Here is a 9,481-nt window from a genome sequence, read left to right as displayed (position 1 = left end):
CTTCCATCCCAGTATGACTTACACCATAAGCCTGATGACTATACACGCACATTGCAGAAGGAAGTGAAAAAGAGCAGATCACGTGCAAGTGCAAGTGGGAGCAAATCAAGTTCAACTACAAGCAAAAAATTAAAGATCAGACGTTCCTCAGCTTGGACAACAGGCCAAACAGTCGATCCCACCCCTCAGGTTGTTACCCAAGAATGTCCCCCCTCTGGTGCAGGGGCAAGATTTGGAATTAGCAAAGAAGTGGGCGGATGAATGGGGTATCCCGGTTGAAGACATTCTGGCTTCCCAAGACGACAGGTTACCCAAGGCTGTGGTAGCCCCTAAGCCACAGTTTGTCATGGGAGCACCTTTGGTCAGCAAAGATGATCTCCCAACAAATATGCGTTACTTGCATACATGGTACTTAAGTGAATCAAAGAATGGGAGAACGATGATCGTGGTGAGTGTCCCACGGGAGTACTACGACCGCCCCGAAGAAATCCATATCGACTTTGATGAACTCTTCCAGATGTACAATGCCGATGCCCTCGACAAATCGCTTATGAGTTGCTATTGTCTGTAAGTTTTTCAACTCGTTGTCTACATATAACTTGTTTAGTTATTTTAATTCATTGTCTACATATAACTTGTACTCTATTATGCAGAATGAAGATTCTGGATTGTAAAAATAGGAACATCCTAAATATTGGGTTTATTGACCCAGATAAAATACATATAGCGACGCTAACTGATAAACCCAAGGAGACGGAGGAAAACCTTCTAAGGTTTCTAACAGATCAAAATTTCTATGACCACATACTGTTTCCATACAACTTCACGTGAGGGTCTTTACTCTGTTGTGTCCATTCACTTATAAGTGTAATTGATAAGTTACCCACACACACACACACACACACACATACATGTGCAACTTCCATTGGATTCTGTTGGACATTCAAATTGATAAGGGAAAAGTTGATGCCTTCGACCCATTATCGAGACCCTTGGAACAGTTCCAAAGCCTACAGGACATGCTCCAAGGGTAATTTCAATCATTCTTGCGCTCTATCGGTCTCTTTCGATGATTTTCTGATATATCAATTAATGAAAAACTTAGCAAATCATTTTTCTTGTCGGGCAGGGTTTGGAAGCGGTTCAAGTGCGTGACTCCCGGTATCGAGCGTGAGAAGCTGACCTTTAGAGCGGCTCAGGTAAGTAGTAGTATGATGTACTTCTATTTTCAATACATTTATGATGCTAGATTATTATTTTGATTATATATATTCTATTCTCGTAAAGTGCGACTAGCAGCCACGGGGGACACATCTATGCGGATACTATGTTTGCGAGACCATTCACACGTTTACCTCTGAGCACAAGGATCACAGATACGACGTAAGCAATGAACATTCACACCTCTATTTTTACCCGTCATTCTTTGTTATCATGATTGATATTCATATTCATCTCCTCTTCTTATATAGTACACGGCCATGAGGGAGAAGTCCCTACCAGAGCAACGCGCGATTGCTGTTGCAGAGGAGCTGACGGTCTTTCTAAGGACGGAAGCTATAGATGACAAAGGACGATTTAGTGTAGCTAGGGGCCATTACTGATGTTGGTCCATGTAATCGAATAGACGGGCTCTAGTCCCGATAATTCAGATCTCCATATAATTATATATATATATGCTCGCTTGTAAGATAAGTTAATCTTATATATATATGCATAATTATTTCTATTTAGAATTATATGAAAACTAATTTCCGAACACCAAACGAGGCATCATGTTAATCTCCCGAACACCTAAACCTTAAAACCCTAAAACCCAAAAATAAACAAAATCTGTAGAAACTCTTTAGTCCTGGTCCGTGTTAAGACTCGGGACTAAAGAGCCTGCCCCTGAGGGCGCTTCGAGGCGCCCATGTGAAGCACCTTTGGTCCCGGCTTGAAACAGGGTCGGGACTAAAGGTTAGGCCTTTAGTCCCGCCCCTTTAGTCCCGATTGGTGAACCGGTACTAAAGCCCCTTACGGGCCGGGGCTATAGGCCCTGTCACCACTAGTGACAGAAGAACCTATGAGAAAGTACTTCTATATTACCTATTGGAATATACGCTTCAAATCAAATGCATTGCTGTTTGCAGTATCCTATATTATCATACTCCTTGTGAGCAGATTACGTAAATACTCTTTGTTTGTTTTCTCTTAAATTTCGTGGCCGGAGCCGTCGTCGTCGTCGTAACGATTTGAATAATCCTACCTAATGATGCATGCGCTGATCTAGACACCTTCGTAGACTCACTGTACATCTCCCATGCCTCTGCCCGCATCTCGAATGTCCTGACCCGACAAAGTTTCTCGATAATTATGAAATTGAAGGCCAGACCGGCAGGCCGGACGACATTTTCTCTAGATATACCTGTAAAACCAGCTAGCAAGCGTACGTATCTTTCCCTGCCGTCCACGCATTTGTTCGATCTATGCATATCGACGAGCCTATGAGGCTATGCAACCATCTACTGTACGTGGCTCTCTCAAGCTAGGGTGCGTGCGGCAGCTGGTGTTACCCTGTTGTACACACATTATGGTTTTATATAGAAGAAAAAGTCTATCAGGTTCAGATCTTCTATTTGTAGCGCCTGATGAAGATGCAGTGATTTGTACTCCCTCCGTTCCTAAATATAAGTCTTTTAAACGATTTTACTATGTGTTTATATACAGAGCAAAATGATTGAATGTGCACTTTAAATTACGTCTATATACATCCGTATGTAGTCTACTAGTGAAATCTCTACAAAGACTTATATTTAGAAACGGAGGGTGTACACGGTGGTGCGTGCATGCGTCATTCCGGCCGGGTTGGCTTCTCGATCTTGTTGGCAATGTACAGTCGACAGGGCTGTTGCTTCAGTGTGTTGGTGAAGCACGAACATCTTGGATCCATCGAATTTATTTACAAATATATAGTGCCCATGATGGAGACATGGTTTGTTAATTATTGGTTTAATTAACATGTGGCCAGGGAGGGGAGGGGATGAGAGGCTTGTGCGTGCTGCAACGTCTCATGTCGTTGGCGTCATGGCGTGCGAGGTGCTAGCTGCTAGCTGCACCGGGCAGGGCATGCGAGCGAGCGCGTTATCGGCGGCGAAACCTGTCCGACGAAGTCTCCGCGCGTAGCCAACGTTGCAGATTCCCACGCAACTCTGCACATCAATCCGCTCCTCCAATGCTGAGTAGCGATGTGTGTATCAAGGAATGTGCACCCGGAATTCGTCAGCTCGATCATGGATGGGTCAGTTATTACAAAAGGACTACTACTTAACTGTTTTGTAAGGACCATTAGATCGTTCCTCTTGCTGTTAGGATACGAGTTGTATAGGATAAGAAGAGTTGTTCAAACTTGTTTCTATCTCTTCCTCTTCCTTTCCCTTATCTCATGTAACCTCTTGAGATGATCTCAACTTGTATTTCAAGGCATTACTCATATAAATATATTGCGATCCGAGAAAAAGGGTTCTACGCTTCGTCATATGGTCATCAGAGCCCTTCCTCTCGACGTCTAGCTACCGAGGAGAAAAACAACCCCATCGATCGTGTAGAGAGGCAACCATGTCAGGCCCCACGCTCTCCACCGTGGCATCTACCCCGCTCGCATCCACCACGCCCGCATCCTCCTCCAACATCTCGCCCTCTCTCGGTCCACCTCCATCGGAGAAGCTCACAAGGACAAACTTTCTTCTCTGGAAGGCTGTCGTGCTACCCCAGATCAAGGGAGCATAGATGAAACACTTCCTCGATGCCGCAAGCCCGGCGCCCCCTGCCACCATCGCCATCACCAAGGATGGGAAGGAAGAGCAGGTCTTCAACTACGCCAGATCAATCTGGTATGCGCAGCAACAATAGGTACAAGGATACCTCATGGGATCTCTGTGACAGCCCGAGACCGACGTTCCAGAAGATCCCCTTCTATTCCGTTTTCGTCGTGGGTTTATTTTCTTTTGTCGCATCATCATCGCATCATGCGCATCATATGCATTGCATCGGCATCCCGTTGTCGCCCGTTTTCAAAACTTGCATTCGTTAGTAGTTGCCGGTTCTCGTCGTTGTCCGCTCTGAGTCCGACCGCACTCGCATGCGCCCGCGGCATCGTCGAAACCCTATTTTTAAAGTGTGTGTAAAACTTTCTCTGATGGGGGTGAAACTTGGCATGCGGTCGTAATCAGTTATAGCTAGGCCGCCTGTCGAATTTCGTCGCGATCAGAGTCCGTCTGGTACCCGAACGGTCGACCATAGAGGCACCGTCTTCGGTTATTCGTCGGACGTTTGTCGGTGTTTTAAAATTCGTTGCCGCGCCGCCCGTTCTCCCTCTCGTCTCCGGATATCCACTCTACATGGCCTCGTAACCATTCCCACGTTCGGAATCGTCCGAATCCGACCGCACGGTTGGATCCGGAACGAAATTCCGGCTAACCCTAGCCCCCTCATTTGTCTATAAATAGACCCCCTCCTATTTTTTAGGCAGCCAACCCCCTCTCTCCTCGAAATTTGTGCAAACCCTAGCCGCCACCTTCTCCAGCTAATCCCCAGATCCGATCTGAGCAATCTGAATCGTTAGATCGAAGATCCAATGGCCCAGATCCACCCCGTGCCCAACCATTCTCCTTCCCCGAGCTCCTCCTGCCCGAGGTGACCAGCCCCCGCGGCAAGCCGGAGCGCTCGCCGGGGAGCACCTCCAGTCCCGCCGGCCGCCGCATCCTGCGCGCAGCCTCCCGCCGCCGTCGGTTACCCCGCTCGCGCCGTCGTCCCGCCTGCTCCTCTCGCCGCCTCGCCTCCCTGCATTCCCGCCGGGCACCTCCGCGCCATGGCCTCGAAGCTCCGGTGCTCCGCCGTCCCTCTAGCCGGGAACGGATCCCCGAGGTCCGGATCTGCCCTGCCCCGCCGGGATCCGGCATCCCCTTGCCCCCGCCACCGGGATCTGGGCTCCCCTGCCTCGCCGTCGGCACCTGGTGTAGCGCCGCCAGGGCCTCGTGCCTCGGGCACGGGAGGAGGTGACGAGCCGACGCTAGTCGCGCAGCTCCCCGCCTGGGCCAGCCTCCCGACCCTCGGCTGGGCCCCGAGTCAGCCCAGCTGGCAGCTCCTCCAGGCCGGCCCAAGCTCCTCTGCCCCGAGGCCCACCTCTCCTCCGCTCCCTGGCCCAGGACCCGCCTCGCCTCAGCCCCCTCCAACCGGCCCAAGGTGAGCCGAGCTTATCCCCCGCCTAGGCGACGTGTAGCTATGTTGCGCCCTTTCTATTACGCCCATTAGTATTTTTCTTTTTAGGAATTTTCAGAATATATTATAATTCCAGAAAATATACGTTTATTAATTTGCCCGTAGTTTTTAATCCGTAAGTCGGATCGCGATGTGTAGCATATGGTTTTGGCGTAGAATTTCGCGTAGAATCCGAATTTATAACTTGCATATTTGTTTGAGGTACTTTAGCATGCCTAATGCCTATTTTTGCGTGCTGTCTCAATAGTATAGCTGCCCGTATATATTTTCGCGTGTCTCCGGATAGCCCGTATGCCTTAGATAAAATGCTCATGTTTTAGGGACACCTTTGCTATGTATTTTAGAGTAGACGTTGGTATTTTTTTGCGTGTAGAGATTTGCCGCTAGATTATTTTCCGTGTGTAGGCCATTATCTCGCATTTATGTGTGGCATTATTTTTGTTGTGCAACCCCACATATTATATATGTTTTCGGGGTAGAAAATTCTGTGCAATTAGTTTTAGCTTTTGAGCAAGTTAGTTCGCGCGATATTTTGCCGTGATGCCCTTTTGTCTATTTCGTAGGATTTATTCCGTGCTTCGTTTGATTAAGTTGTCGACTAGGAAGTTGTTCTTGGGTGTTTAGACTAGCCCCTGGTATTTTTAGTTGCAATAGAAATGCATGTTTAGGTGTGGTTTGCTTGCTCTCAAGTTGCTAGAAATAGTGCTGATGTTGAGGAGCTGAAATATTTCTAAGTCTGGAATCTGTTATATTTTGTTGCTGTCTTGTCTTGCTTGCATCCTGTGATCTGTAGCTCTTTTGAGGTTGGTCCAATGAAGTTAGTTGTACCCCTTATGTTTATCTAGCATGCTGTAAATTTTCATGCCATTTGGAGTCCTGTAGCTATAGGTTTTGCTTCTGTCAATATAGCTTCAGATCGAAAACTGCACCTTGGTGAGGTGTAATTTTCACTAAGTCTGAAATAGTGTGTGGGATGCCATTTTGTGTCTTCTTTTTCTAGTGATCCATGATGCCATGCTAGTTGTTGTTAGTTGTTTGTAGTAGTTCGTCTTGCCCTCTTTCGTGCCATGCCTTGCTTGAGTTTATCGGAGTTGTGTAGCTCGTAGTTGTGGGGCGTAGAAAATGCTATGTGGCTGTTTTCGGCAGATTGTAGTCATTTCTTGTTTTGCTCGTAGTTGTTGAACCGTAGCTCCGATTTGATCGTGTCCTACATGAAACTTTTTTAGAATCTCGTGTAGTTTCATTTTCTTTTGCTGGTTGTATGTTTGAAGTGCTCGTAGCCGCCGTTGCACACATTTTTTGCATTCATGCCATCATATCTTGTGGTGCTTGTATCTTTTGAACCGTAGCTCCGTTGGAGATGTTCTTTATGTGTAGATCGTTTGAAATGACGCGTAAAATCACGTGAACCTATTTGTTTTGTTGTTCAACAACTAATTAAATGCGTTAGTTCAGATCTGGACAGAATTGTAAATTAACATGTGAGGTCGTCTCGGAGGTGCTATATGTCATTTCCGACCTCATTTAAAATGCCTAGACAGGTAGTTTAATTGCGCTTCACCTCTTGCCATGTTTAACCACATTTAATATAGCCGTGTATTTAATCGGGATATAACTAAATAAACAAACGTGGAGTTTCGTCAATATGCAACTCGATGCATATTGAACTTCACTTAATGTGTAGTGTTTGATTGTGTGAATTGTCATGTCGTGACTTGCATGTATCCAGCTGCTCATGCATAAATTGTGTTGTGCATCGTGTGGTGAATTCCGTGTGTTGATTTGTGTTTCCGGTTTGCTTCGTCTCGATAGAGTTCCGCAGCGTGCCGGATTGTGAGGACCCGTTCGACTACGTCGGTTCGTCTCCTTCACGGAGTCATAATTCTTCCAAGCGGGATCTCAGGCAAGATGATCATTTCCCCAGATATCATTACTATCATTGCCATGCTAGTTTATCGCTTCTATCGATTATGTCTCGTTACCTACCACTTGTTAAAAAGCAGCCTCTCAACAATGCCACGAAAAGCTTCAACCTGTACGACCTAGCAAACCACTGATTGGCTATGTTACCGCTTGCTTAACCATGTTGTTAGCGTTGCTAGTTGCAGGTGCAGATGCTTCCATGTGAAAACATGGGTTCCTTGTTATATCACCATATTAAATGCTATTTAATTTAATGCACCTATATACTTGGTAAAAGGTGGAAGGCTCGGCCTTTCTAGCCTAGTGTTTTGTTCCACCTTTGCCCCATTAGTTTCGGCTACCGGTGTTATGTTCCATAAATGAGCGCTCCTAACACGATCGGGGTTGTTATGGGGACCCCCTTGATAATTCGTTTTAGATTAAAGCTGGTCTGGCAAGGCCCAACATTGGTACTATTTGCCCAACATAATAATTCTGTTAACTGAAATGCATACGGAGTTAGCGCTACCCAAGGAGTAATTCTACATAATATAGGGGGGCCAGTGCTGTTGGTGCTGGTCCAAACTAGAGCCGTTTGCGGGACCAACCCGGGGCAACTCGGGAGATTTTTATCAGGCCACCGTACGCTGTGCTTATCCGTCGTGTCCTGAGAACGAGATACGCGGCTCCTATCGGGATCGTCGACACGCCGGGCGGCCTTGCTGGATTAGTTTTACCTTTGACGAGATATCTTGTGCATCGGGATTCCGGTGATGCTTTGGGTAATCTCAGAGTTGAGGTTTTCCACTAGGGAATCCGACGAGATCGCGAGCTTCGTGATTGAGGATTTCTATGCGGCTTGTGGTAATTTGTGATGGACTAGTTGGAGCACCTCTGCAGGGTTAAATCTTTGAGAAAGTTGTGCCCGCGGTAATGTGGCAACGTGGAAACTTTGTTTAACACTGGTTCTAGATAACTTGAAGTTAACTTAATTAAAACATGCCAACTGTGTGCGTAACCGTGACTGTCTCTTTCGTGAGTTCCTTCTCCGATCGAGGACACGGTGGGGTTATGTCTGACGTAGGTAGGTGTTCAGGGTCATTCATTTGATCATCAGTAGTTCACGTCCGTTATGCGTAGATCTTCCCCCTCTTATTTTCTTGTACTCGTAAGTTTAGCCACCAAATATATGCTTAGCCGCTGCTGCAACCTCACCACTTAACCATACCTCACCCATTAAGCTTTGCTAGTCTTGATACCTTTGGAAATGAGATTGCTGAGCCCCCTGTGGCTCACAGATTACTACAACACCAGTTGCAGGTACATGTAAAGGTTACTTAACGCGAGCGCGTTGATTGTTCATTTGGAGTTGCTTCTTCTTCTTCTTCATCATCGATCTAGGAAGGGTTCCAGGCCGGCAGTCTGGGATAGCAAGGATGGACGTCGTTCTTATTTTTCTCGTTTGTTTTCGTCCGTAGTCGGACCCTCCTCTTACTCTTGATGATTATGTAATGTACTGAAGTGACTCTGATGTAGCTTGTGGCGAGTGTAAGCCAACTCTGTATTTATCTCTTCTTTTCAGTACATGTACTTGTAACGATATCCATTCTTGCGACACGACGAGATGCGCTTCTATCCCTGACTAGGCCTTCGTGCCAAATTGAGGATAGAGTCGCATCTTGGGCGTGACAATCTCTCTCTCGAGAGGTCCTCGCGCAAGTTGCAATGCTTCAGACTCCGGCCGAGGTATGGACCTCCATCCATGCCATGTTTGATGCGCAAACACAAGCTCAGAAGATCAACACAAGAATGTCACTCACCAATCTGCAAAAGGTAACCTAACCATGGTAGAATACCTTGGGAAGATTAAAACCCTTACAAATGAAGTTGCCTGTGCCGGTGCACCGCTCGGGGATGCTGAGATCATCTTCCACGTCATAGCCGGCCTCGACATCGACTACAACCCCGTGATCTCGGCTCTGGCTGCGCGGGTTGAACCGATTACGGTTCAAGAGTTGTACAACCAGCTTCTGAGCTTCGACGCCCATCTCAGCATGCTGCAAGGAGCCAGCCTGCGCCAGTCTTCTGTCAACGCCGCTTCACGCGGACGTGGCCGTGGGCGTGGACAGCAGGGGCACGGACGCGGACACAGCATCGGCGGCGGGCGTGCTGGAAACCAGGGTCAGGCTCGCCCCGGTGGTGGTGACCGCGGCGGCGTTGATCGCGGCGGTGGCTACAACAACGGCTACAACGGCGACGGCTACAACAACAATCGTCGACCAAGATGTTAGCTATGCAAGAAACCGGGCCACGAAGTCAT

The 9,481-nt window shown here is 47.3% G+C and overlaps 1 non-coding gene across 1 annotated transcript; it reads left to right on the top strand.

Annotated features, from left to right (window-relative positions):
• Window positions 1–9,065: 9,065 nt before the first annotated feature.
• On the top strand, window positions 9,066–9,204 carry LOC123433750. The gene has a single exon (XR_006625076.1). It is a non-coding gene; the product is annotated as a small nucleolar RNA Z247 (small nucleolar RNA).
• Window positions 9,205–9,481: the final 277 nt, after the last annotated feature.

Source organism: Hordeum vulgare, chromosome 2H (assembly GCF_904849725.1).
Source record: "Hordeum vulgare subsp. vulgare chromosome 2H, MorexV3_pseudomolecules_assembly, whole genome shotgun sequence".
NCBI classification, from domain to species: Eukaryota; Viridiplantae; Streptophyta; class Magnoliopsida; order Poales; family Poaceae; genus Hordeum; species Hordeum vulgare.
Note: the sequence above shows the minus strand (reverse complement) of the source record. Positions and strands in the feature narration are given on the sequence as shown.